We start from the raw sequence: 12,611 nt of genomic DNA, 5'->3' as shown, positions 1-12,611 counted from the left end.
CTCCTCCTACACTGCCCTCGTATTCCTCCCCCTCGCTCTCCATCTCCCATCTTCCTTGTGCCTCTGCTCCTGAGCCCCTGACATCAGGTTTCCCAAGTCTGTGTCAGATGTCGAGTTCAGCACTCCTTTCACCAAGTCCTCCTCGTATCTGTCCAGGAATTGTTCTTTATCTTGTACTGTTCTTATCTTGACTTTCTTTCCTTTGAAATTAAAGGACAGACCTTGTGGATATTCCCACCTGAAAGGTATGTTGTTCTTTTTCAGCAGGTCAACCAAGTTCTTGAAGTAGGTTCTTACCTCTAGAATATATTTTGGGATGTCCCTATAGATTTGCACAGTAGCGTTTTCGATCTGAAGAGTTTTCTGGTAATGCAAGTTTAATATTTTGTCTCTTTCCTCTTTGGATCTCAAAGTTATCAGGCAATCCCTTGGGATCTTCCTACCTTGCCTTCTGCCCAATCTGAAGGCAGTTGTTATCTCAAATTCTTCTTCCTCTAGGTTCACCTGCCAAAATTCCGAAAGTTCTTTTGTGAGAAAGTCCACTAGACTGTCCCCTTCACTCTCTGGAACAAGTCTAAGTCTCAAATTCTTCTCCTTGCGCTGCATTTCCCACAAAGACAAGGTCGCCTCATGCTGGTCAAGCTTCTTACAAACCGGTATTAAGTTTCCCTGTGTGGATTCTGCAGTGAATTTAGCTTCTTCCGCAATTTTCCTGATAGTAGCGTTTTCTTGCACCAATTTATTTATGGTCTCTGTATTAGATGTGATGCTTTTGGTGTTTAAATCTAATTTTGCTGTGAGTTCTGTCAATTGTTTCGTATTTTCCGTACTCTGCTTAGTCAGATTTTCTAAAGATTCATTTATTTTAAGCAATGCCTGTGTCACTGAATCCATGAATGCAGATATTCCTTTTTCCTGTCCAGCTGCGCCTGTTGGCAATAGTCCTGATAGAGAGCCCCTTTTCTTTTGTGCAGCTTTAGCTTTGGATCTTGTTGCTATCTCATCTACAGGGCCGCTCATGTCCCAAGGTCGTTCCCACAGGAACAGGTTTAATGGAAAAATCCAGTGACTTTGTTTTTAACAGTCTATGTTGCAACTGTTGCCTTCAGTCCTCTAGAGGGAGCATCAATATATCCAATGAGCAAAGGAAACAAAGAGTCCAAAAGCCCTCAGAGGAAAAGAGTTTCTAAAGAAAAAAAAATCTATCAGTCTTTTAGTTGCAACAGTGTTATTTCTGCAGAATCTCAAAAGTTGTATCCAATAAAGTCCCCACTTTACAGCAAGTCTTATCTGACAGTTCCCTGTCAAAGTGCTTCACCCAGGCAGTCCGTTCCAAGAGTCAGAGACTGCAGGAAATTGTCCTTTAAATTTCCCTCATGCAGGTTACCTTTTCTCCTTCTTCTTCCCCCCCTGTTCCTGCTTACAAGGGGGGGAATTTAACTTCAGTGTTAGGGTTAGCCCACTCAAAGCGTTCACAATAGCTTCTTAATTGCAGCTTCCTAGTTCCGTTGCTTTAGCAATCATGCAGTCCGGGGGAGGCAGACTTCCTTTATTTACCATCCCCGATTTCAGCCAAATTTTAAAGGTTTTTGTTTATAATCCCAGTAAGGTTTCCAATCCTACTCACGGGTACTCAGTTTCAGTCCAAATTTCAGGAAGGAATCGGCGCTCTCCGCCTATGGCGACGCGGCTTCACTCCACGGGCTGGGTAGCGACTCTCAGCACCGCACAATCCCCCGATGCTCCTCCGGAGCCTTTAAAAAGGCTCTTTTGCAGTAAAGGGGGGGCGCAAATGGTGCCCACCGAGTCTCCTTGTTCACAGGCTTCCGCGCCTGTGATTTTAGGGGTCCCCGCTTCGCCGTAGCGGTCAGACCCGAACTCGTGGAGCAGCCCTCTCTCCGGAGATCAGAGAGAGAGCGGCCATTAAGCGCTGGCGCCGACCGGAAGTCTCCGAGAGGCACAGGGAAGACCCAGGCAGTGATGGCATCGTCCATGTTAGGCCACCAGACGTAACACTGAGTCAACGCTTTCATTTTGACAATTCCGGGGTGGCCAACATGCAGAGCCTCCAGTACACATTGACGGAGTCTTTGGGGAATCACGACGCGGTCTCCCCACAGCAGACAGCCGCGATGAGCCGAGAGTTCATGTTGTCTGGTTGCGAACGGTTGGAACTCCGATGCCAAAGGCCCTTGTGGCCACCCCCTCCACACCCAGTTGAGCTGATGGTGCGATTCTAGGCAGATGCGGCGGCCACAGTGTCAGCCGATACAGGCGCTGCTGGAAGATCCTCAATCAGGAGGAGCGATGAAGCAGGAGCCGGGTCTTCCACAAACGCTGGAAAAGGGCAACGGCTGAGGCCCATCGATTTCCCCGGGCGATGGATGAGCTGGTATTGGTAGGCAGCCAGGAAAACAGTCCATCGCAGCATGCGCGGTGAGAGGACCGGTGGAGTTGGACGATCACCGGCGAGGAGGCCCAGGAGCGGCTTGTGGTCAGTGATGAGGTCGAAAGTCCTGCCATAGAGGTATTCATGGAACCTCTTCACTCCAGCCACAAGTGCCAGTGCCTCCTTGTCGAGCTGGCTGTAATTCCCTTCCGTTGGAGATAGCGTCCTGGAAAAGTAGGCGAGTGGTGCTTCTCTTCCGTCTGGAAAACGGTGACTAAGGACAGCGCCAATGCCAAAAGGTGAGGCGTCGCAGGCAAGGACCAGTGGCCTGGCTTCACTGTACTGTACCAGCACACTGTCCGATGAAAGGAGAGCCTTGACCGCGTTGACAGCCGCCATCTCCTGATGACCCCAGGACCAAGGCGTCTTTGTGCTGAGGAGTCGGTGAAGAGGCTCAGCCACCGTGGCTTTGTGGGGCAGGAACATGTTATAAAAGTTCAGCAGCCCCAGGAATGCCTGCAACTCCGTCTTGTTCTTTGGGATGGGGGCCTGCTGGATAGCGCGGATCTTGGATGTGGTCGGGTGAAGGCCAGAGGCGTTGATAAGATAGCCCAGGAACTCCACCTGTGGAATGGCGATCTGGCACTTCTCCCTCTTTACCTTGAGTCCGGCCTCCTGGAACCTGGTCAGCACGGCGTGGAGGCACTCGAACAGCTGCTGGTGTGAGTCTGCGGACACCAAGACGTCATCAAAATACGGTACCACACCCGGAAGCCCTTGCAGGAGACGCTCCATAAGGCTTTGGAAGATGCTAGGAGCCACACTCACCCTGAACTGCAACCGGCGGCAACGGAATGCCCCTCAGTGGGTGACGATCATCTGGGCTTCAGCAGTGGCATCATCAAGGGGCAGTTGTTGATAGGCTTGGGCAAGGTCCAGCTTAGCGAAGACCTTACCCTCACCCAGGGAATGCAGCAGGTGTTGGACAACAGGAACCGGATAAGCGTGCTGCTGAAGTGCCTTGTTGATCGTGCACTTGTAGTCAGCGCAGATTCTCACCGACCCATCTGGCTTGACAGGCGTGACGATGGCGGTTTCCCACTTGGCGTGGTCAGCCAGCTCCAAAACTCCTTGGGTGATCAGCTTGTCCAGTTGTTCGTCCACCTTAGCCTTGAAAGCAAAGGGAACCCGGCGTGGCTTTAGCTTGATGGGGGCGACTTGTGGATCAAGGCTAAAGGAGATGGGCGTACCTGTATATTGCCCCAAAGTGCCGTCAAAAACCTCGGCAAAGTCTTTGACCAGACCCTCAGTCTCTGCAGTTGATGCCGGTGACTTCCAGGCTGAGGGCATCAAACCAGTCTAGCCCTAGGAGGCTTGGCCGCTGACCTTCGACTACCACCAGTCGGAGCAGGCCCAAAAAATCCTTGAAGGCGATCTGGAACCGGCCAACGCCTACCACGGGAATGTCGTTTTCCTGGTAGTTTCTCAGGTGTATGCGGTGAGAGTCGAGTTGCCATTTGGACACTCTGGGTACCAGTATTTTGATGGTGCTCCAAGACACGATGGACAGGGCAGACCCGGTGTCGATCTCCATGTCACATGGAGCTCCTTCAATGAGCACCGTGATGTTCAGCTTGCGTCGCATAGGCGAGTCGGTTTGGCCAATCGTGGTTCCAGACGGGCAGCGGCAGTTGGTGAGAGTGAAACAGCTTTCCTTGGCAGACTGGAGTGAAGACTTGGACTTGCGAGTCGGTGAAGGGGGGGTGTCAGACGGAGCCGAACGGCAGACCTTAGCGATGTGGCCCCTTCTGGAACACATCTGACAGATGGCGTCTCTGAATCGACACTTGGCACGGGAATGGTTGCCTCCGCAGCCGGCACATTCCGGTTGGCCCTTGGACTTCTGTTGGAACTTTCTGTGCTCCCGCTTTGTCTGGTGCACGTCATCATCTTCACTGGAGGATGCCTCATCACTGCTGGCCTCTTCGTGATGCACTGGAACTGGCAAGACATGGGCTGCTGGCCTTGCGGATCTCCTGGGCGAAGCATTCAGCAGCTTCCGAGGCCACAGCCTCCTCAATGGCTTTCTGCAGCGTGAGGTCTGGCTTGGCGAGGAGACGCCGTTGCAGATGGATGTCCCAGACTCTGCAGACAATTCAGGGCATCGTCTAAGTCTTGGAACTCACAGTGCATTGCAGCCTGTCGGAGGGCGGTGGTGTAGTTGTTGATTGACTCCCCCTCTGCCTGTTTCCGATGGTAAAACGCATGGCGGGCAGCAATCTTGGACAGCTTTGGCGTGTAGTGGTTGCGGAGCTTCCCTTGGATCGTGTCCCATGGTGTTGCCTGGACTGCTTCAGGTGCACCGCAACCAATGCTCGGGCCGTCTCAAACACCTCAGGCCCACAGAGGCTGAGGAATAGGCCCCGCTTCCGTTCCTTTGATACTGCTGTCAGCTCGTTGACTTGGAGGCAGCAGTCGAACCGAGCGAGGTAGGAGTCCCATGATTCAGAGGCTGGCGCAAACGGCCGTAGAGGCACAAGTGAAGCCATGATTCCGATGCTGGCGTGAAGGGCGTTGGATGGAACACAGTGCTCTAGCCAGAACAGTCAGCTCTGAACTGGTTCTGTTCAGTGATTTCGCTCAGTGATTCAGCTCAGTTCAGAGGATGGCCGCATCTGGCTGTGCTCTGATGTCCATCGATCCCATCCTCGTCACCAGTGTTAAGTTGTGGGTAGACATAGCAGACGACACAGCGATTCTTCCAAAGCAGCTCTTTATTTGTAAGCTGGAACAGAACTGACTGAGGAGCTCAGTCAGCCTGCTTATATAGAGCTCCAGAACAATGTAACTGTTGCCATTTTCTAAAGCTATCCAATCACTGAACGTCACTTTCGATCCTTCATTTGCATAACTATCTACAGTATCCCCCTGCTGGCCCAGGGTGAAAACTTCAGTACATAACAGTCCGAGGCCTCACCGCAGCAGGAGTCTCTTTATAGCTGGGAGAGAGGGCCTGGGCCACGCCCCCTGGGCCAGTTGGAAAAGGCCCTGGAAGGGAGCAGGCCCTGCAGTCCTCACCACAGCCGATGGTTGAATGTGAAAAGAAGGCTGAGACAGCAGTGGCGAGGAAACGGAGGCCCTTGTTTGAGGCTGTAGTTGCCGCTCTCAGTCCACAGGTTGCCCTGTTTCCCCTTGGCTGCCCTTTGTGTCTCTCTCTCTCTGAATGTGCTGTGTGCGGTTGTGCAAGTGTTGGTTCCCTTTAGTCTCTGCAGGGGTGCAAGCAGGGGCAGCCAGAAGGGGAGAAGACAGCAGCCTCTGCTGTGAGCGTCACTATCATACTGTGGCTGGGGGGAGGGGAAGGAGAAGGGGGAGGGTGGGGTGCAGGGGGGGTGTGAAGAGCAGACAGGGCAAAGGGTGGGGGGAGATTGAAGAAGAGGGAGGGGCCATATAACAACTATTGAGTGCTGCTTATTGCCACGTTCCTGACGTGCTTCTCAGATATTTTCAAAATGTAGTGCATTGATGCTGTAGCTCTGAACAATGCCTTGGGGGTCTTTGAGTTCCAGCATCATATTTTGAAACTCAGCAAAATCTTTTGTCAGAAGTTTTCTGAAAGCATGAAAGACCTTGTTTAGACAGTCTAAAGCTTGACTGATCCTTGTTCTCACTAAGATTACAGTTCAAATTAAGTTAGACATTCTTGTTCTAAAAGTTCTAATTGATGGTGATTTTAGGCATGGAAAAGAAGTGAGCATTACTGTCACCAATCCACCAGGAGAGATGGGGAAAATGCGCACAAAATTCACTCTAAGTACAAATAAGCAATAACAAGATTCCAAGGTGCATGTTTCTCAATATGGTGTAAGAAGTCATGTTTTAAAAACACAAATTCATAACTAGGTAAAGAAAACAACACACTTCCTACACCAGAAGTCTCTAGTTCTAAATATCCGGCTGCAGAATCTGAAAGAGAAAAGAATCATAGAATCATAGAATCATAGAATCATAGAGTTGGAAGAGACCACAAGGGCCATCGAGTCCAACCCCCTGCCAAGCAGGAAACACCATCAGAGTACTCCTGACATATGGTCGTCAAGCCTCTGCTTAAAGACCTCCAAAGAAGGAGACTCCACCACACTCCTTGGCAGCAAATTCCACTGTCGAACAACTCTCACTGTCAGGAAGTTCCTCCTAATGTTTAGGTGGAATCTTTAGGTGGAAGATTCTCCATAAGGTAGAAAGAACATTCAAACAAAGTCATCATTTTTTACTATGGGCAATGAAGCCAGCAAAGGGTTGTTTTCAACATAACTGTTATGTACTGAGTTGAATAGGATCCAAACTGCAGCAGTCTGATTGGTCCTAGAACAATAGGCTCCAAAAGGCAGCAGTCTGATTGGTCCTAGAACAATAGGATTCAGAATGCAGCAGTCTGATTGGTCCTAGAACAATGCAGCAGTATGATTGGTTAGCAGGAACCACCCAATCATGCTCCAGATAGAAGTGAATCCACAACCTGATTGGCCTACAGTAGAATCCTGGAATTAGCCAATCATGTGCAGCCCATTGTGTAAATAATGTATATAAAGCAGATACTTTGAGGGGACATTCATTCATTCCTCCTCACCACTATGAGCTGAATAAAGAGCATGAAATCACTTTGCGACTCTGAGTATATTTCACTGGCGACGAGGATGGGATCCCGCTGAGCTGACTGCCACACACAGTACCGCAGCACCGCCACCTGCCGCACCGCTGCCTCGCACCGTGTATCCAGGCTTCAGCTCCGGGACACGAGGAACTCAGAATGGCAACTGACAGCAGCTTCTCGCCATTCAACCCAGCATCTGGAGACTGGGAAGCGTACGCCTCCCGTTTCACCTTCCTCCTAGAAGCCAAAGGGGTCACCGATGAAGAAGACGCCAAGAAGAGGGCAATATTCTTCAGCGTCTGCGGAGAGGAGACATTTGAAATCGCCCGGGCTCTCCTTGCGCCTGAAGACGTCGCTACTGTTCCATACAAAACAATAATGGAACAGCTGAAGGGGCACTTTTCGCCACAGCCCTCAGTGGTGGCTCGTCGAAATGCCTTCTACGCAAAGCGGCAAGCCCCTGGGGAAACCATAACTGGGTTTGTGACCTCTCTCCGCCAAGCTGCCCGGTTCTGCAACTTCTCAGAGCTGGAGAACATGCTTCGTGACCGCCTCGTCGGTGGCCTGAAGGATGAGAAGCTGCAACGACGCCTCTACGCTAAGAAGAACCTAACGTTCCAGGTCGCTCTGGAGGAGGCCCTGGCAACGGAAGCTGCTGAGAGGTCGACGCAAGAGGCACGGCTGAGCCAGCCGTCCCAACCGAGGGTCCACCACGAAGACCTCACCAACGACTCGGGATCCGACAGGGAGGAGGTGCACCGAGTACAGCAGCGCACTCAAGCAGCCCACATACCACAGCTGCCTCGACGAGAAGGAGGGAACTGCGCAAGCTGTGGAGAAAGTCACGAGAGGAGGACCTGCCGTTTCCGCAACGCAGAGTGCAGGCAGTGCAGAAAATTGGGACACATCGGACTCTGAGTATATTTCAATAACACTAAGGCACAAATAATTTTTCTGTGTGCACTGGAAGTTATTCACCATTCATCCCCAGGTGCACCCCCTAAATCTGTTCTGGGGATTCCCCCAACCCTCTGGAGACAGCAAGGAGAGTACACTGGGGAGGAAAGGGGCAAAATCCTGAAGCACTTCTGCTAATCCCTGCATTAGTGCATGGTTTCATTTGAATTCCACCCAATGTTTATAAAATGTTTACCCTTACTGAAGAGGCAAAGGGTGAGCAAGTGCTTTGGCTAAGTTTGATGTCCTTTTCGCCAACAAGGAGAATGTGATTCATGAGAGATAGGCCAGCTTGCAGGAGCAGCCAGTGCAACGCTGTGCCAGTGGGCTCTGCCAGTTCCCCACATAGTGCAGACCTCAGCACCCTTCCCTCGCCCATCCCAGGAAGTGGCTGAAAGAAAGGAGGGTGGCTCTGCACTACCTCCTCACTGACTGTTGCTCCTACCTGATCAAAATCAAGAGCTCAGAAAAGCTGCTGAGTCACTATTAATTGCCTGATGTGAACAAGCTAAATACGGTGACTTGGCTTATTTACAAAAGATGAACACAATCTGGGAGATGATATATTCTGGGAGATGATATATAATGAACTAAAAAAGGTATTTAAATATACCTTCCCTAAGAAACCAGAGGCCTTTCTCTTGGGCATAGTCGGCCAATTGGTGTTAAAGAAAGATAGAACGTTTTTTATGTATGCGACAACAGCAGCAAGAATACTCATTGCAAAGTATTGGAAGACACAAGACTTGCCCACCCTGGAAGAATGGCAGACGCAAGTAATAGACTACATGGAATTGGCAGAAATGACTGGCAGAATCCGAGACCTGGGAGAAGAAGTGGTGGAAGAGGACTGGAAGAAGTTCAAGAATTACCTGCAGAAATACTGTAAAGTGTATGAATGCTAAAATGATGTTGGATATGAAACAATATGGCATCAGTGGTACAGTGTTAAAAAATATGCAAAAAATGAAATAGAAAAAGGGCGAAAAAATAAGGTTATATTATGTCAAAATAAATAATATGTTAAAGGTGTTTAATTATAAGGAGGAAAGATTGGAGACATAATAGAAGTGATTACAATAATTAGAAATGAGTTTTGAAGAAGGGTAAGGATTTGCTGTATCTGATTGGATAAAGAGGAACACAAAAAAGGGAGGCGTGAGGAGGTCAAGAAAGAAGGTTCTGTAAACATGAGGCTGAGAACTGGAGTCTTTGTTTTTAACTTTCTCTTTTTTCTTTTTTTATCTTTTCTTATTCGGTGTACTGTTTTGCTGCTTTTGGTTATTTTGATGTGTCTTCTGTTTTTGGAAAAACAAATAAATATATTTTAAAAAAACAAAAACAAAAGATGAACACAAGACAGATGGGGATTTGGAATTCTGACCCACTATTTCATAATGATTCTGCTTTATATTTAGGCAGCAAACTAGAGCTGGGTGTTCATTAAATACCCAGATGACAGAACAGGCTTCCCACTTATTTCTAAAATTGCCTATTTAGACATTCATTGCTTGCTCATTAACACTGTCCTCTGGGTGGCTTGGACAGTGGCTTGCACCACTTGGAGATTCGGGTGCCATACAACAGTACCATAGAATCATAGGATCATAGAGTTGGAAGAGACCACAAGGGCCATCGAGTCCAACCCCCTGCCAAGCAGGAAACACCATCAGAGCACTCCTGACATATGGTTGTCAAGCCTCTGCTTAAAGACCTTCAAAGAAGGAGACTCCACCACACTCCTTGGCAGCAAATTCCACTGTCAAACAGCTCTTACTGTCAGGAAGTTCTTCCTAATGTTTAGGTGGAATCTTTTTTCTTGTAGTTTGGAACCATTGCTCCATGTCCGCTTCTCTGGAGCAGCAGAAAACAACCTTTCTCCCTCCTCTATGTGACATCCTTTTATATATTTGAACATGGCTATCATATCACCCCTTAACCTCCTCTTCTCCAGGCTAAACATGCCCAGCTCCCTTAGCCGTTCTTCATAAGGCATCGTTTCCAGGCTTTTGACCATTTTGGTTGCCCTCCTCTGGACACGTTCCAGTTTGTCAGTGTCCTTCTTGAACTGTGGTGCCCAGAACTGGACACAGTACTCCAGGTGAGGTCTGACCAGAGCAGAATACAGTGGCACTATTACTTCCCTTGATCTAGATGCTATACTCCTATTGATGCAGCCCAGAATTGCATTGGCTTTTTTAGCTGCCGCGTCACACTGTTGGCTCATGTCAAGTTTGTGGTCAACCAAGACTCCTAGATCCTTTTCACATGTACTGCTCTCAAGCCAGGTGTCACCCATCTTGTATTTGTGCCTCTCATTATTTTTGCCCAAGTGCAATACTTTACATTTCTCCCTCTTAAAATTCATCTTGTTTGTTTTGGCCCAGTTCTCTAATCGGTCAAGGTCGTTTTGAAGTGTGATCCTGTCCTCTGGGGTGTTAGCCACCCCTCCCAGTTTGGTGTCATCTGCAAATTTGATCAGGATGCCCTTGAGACCATCATCCAAGTCGTTGATAAAGATGTTGAATAAGACCGGGCCCAAGACAGAACCCTGTGGCACCCCTTTGGGTTCGGTCAGTCAACCAGTTACAAATCCACTGAGTGGTAGCATAGTCAAGACCGCATTTTACCAGCTTCTTTACAAGAATATCATGGGGCACCTTGTCAAATTCCTTGCTGAAATCAAGGTAGGCTACATCCACTGCGTTCCCTTCATCTACCAGGCTTGTAATTCTGTCAAAAAACGAGATCAGGTTAGTCTGACATGACTTATTTTTCAGAAATCCATGCTGACTATTGGTGATCACAGCATTCCTTTCTAGGTGCTCACAGACTGTTTGCTTAATGATCTGCTCCAGAATCTTCCCTGGTATTGATGTCAGACTGACTGGGCGGTAATTATTTGGGTCCTCTCTTTTCCCCTTTTTGAAAATAGGGACAACATTTGCCCTCCTCCAGTCTGCCGGGACTTTGCCTGTTCTCCAGGAATTCTCAAAGATGACTGCCAGTGGCTCTGAGATCACATCTGCCAGTTCTTTTAATACTCTTGGATGCAGTTCATCTGGCCCTGGAGACTTGAATACATCTAAACTAGCCAAGTATTGATGTGTGATGAGTGACACACATGTCATGTTGTATACAGTGGTACCTTGGGTTACAGACACTTCAGGTTACAGACGCTTCCGGTTACATACTCCGCTAACCCAGAAATAGTACCTCGAGTTAAGAACTTTGCTTCAGGATGAGAACAGAAATAGCGTCAGGAGGCCCCATTAGCTAAAGTGGTACCTCAGGTTAAGAACAGTTTCAGGTTAAGAATGGACCTCCAGAACAATTTAAGTTCTTAACCTGAGGTACCACTGTTGTTGAATAAGACCGGGCCCAAGACAGAACCCTGTGGCACCCCACTAGTCATTCTTCTCCAGGATGAAGAGGAACCATTGATGAGCACCCTTTGGGTTCGGTCAGTCAGCCAGTTACAAATCCACTGAGTGGTAGCATAGTCAAGACCGCATTACCAGCTTCTTTACAAGAATATCATGGGGTACCTTGTCAAATGCCTTGCTGAAATCAAGGTAGGCTACATCCACTGCGTTCCCTTCATCTACCAGGCTTGTAATTCTGTCAAAAAAAAGAAGAAGTAGGTACTCTTTTTGGTGTGTGAGTGTGTGTGGAGGGAGAGAGAGAGAGAGAGAGTGCTGCATCACAAAACTCAAGGAAATGTGAGTTCTATTCTTTCCCTCTGGCTCTTGCTTTTTACTTCTCTTTCCCCTCACCCGCCTGCAACACCTGGAATGCTGGGAAGTGTAAGCCTCACATGTTACTCACCTGGAGTGCACTCATGTGCTGAATAAGAATGACGATCACCTGTGGACTTTTGAAGCAGAACCCCTCCTACATGGATCTCTGATACATGAGCAACTGCAAATGCATAAGGGTTTGTCTTCAGACATATGCTGGAGATGTTGCTGCTGCTGCTGCTGCAGTACTTGTTGCCTGCCCTTCCCCAGCAGGTCCCAGGATGTGCTACAATAATATAACATTCACTATTAAAAAGTTAAAATAAATTAGAGTCACAGGAATTTATCACAGTACCATTGGGTGCAGCTCATCATGCCCTGGAGATTTGAATTCATTTAAAGTAGCTAGGTGTTCCCTGACCCCTATCTTGGGCTGCAGTTCATCCCTTGCATCATTTGTTATGATATTTCCAGGTAGGGCATTGCTTTCCTTTAGTGCAGGCACATCCAACTTCAAATAGGCTGTGATCTACTCCCAGTAGATTGCACTTGCCACCCAGCCCAACCTTCCCACCGGCGATGGTGGTGGCGGCAGAGGGTCCCAGCTGCGGGGGCAGCAACATTCCTTGCCCGCTTTATTTAATCCCACGATCGACCCGGATTACTCCCGCGATCTACTGGTCAATCGTGATCAACCAGTTGGACATGTCTGCTTTAGGGTGAAGACAGAGGCCATGTAGGGAAAACATTTGTGGTTTTCCCTTTCTTCCAATTCTTACACATGCCCTTCTTAAATCTCAGCTCATTTGTAAGCTCCTTATGCAAGCCCACCTTTCTTTCTTGTTGGAATTGTCTTCATTTGGGCCTTCTGGTT

At 48.6% G+C, this 12,611-nt stretch overlaps 1 long non-coding RNA gene across 1 annotated transcript in view; it reads left to right on the top strand.

Moving 5' to 3' along the window:
• The window catches only part of LOC309341736, a 300,574-nt gene that overhangs the window by 890 nt on the left and 287,073 nt on the right, over positions 1–12,611 (top strand). The gene's annotated exons all lie outside the window — the stretch shown is intronic.

This window comes from Podarcis erhardii (assembly GCF_964252035.2).
Source record: "Podarcis erhardii genome assembly, chromosome: 5".
NCBI classification, from domain to species: Eukaryota; Metazoa; Chordata; class Lepidosauria; order Squamata; family Lacertidae; genus Podarcis; species Podarcis erhardii.
This window is presented reverse-complemented; position numbering and strand designations above follow the sequence as displayed.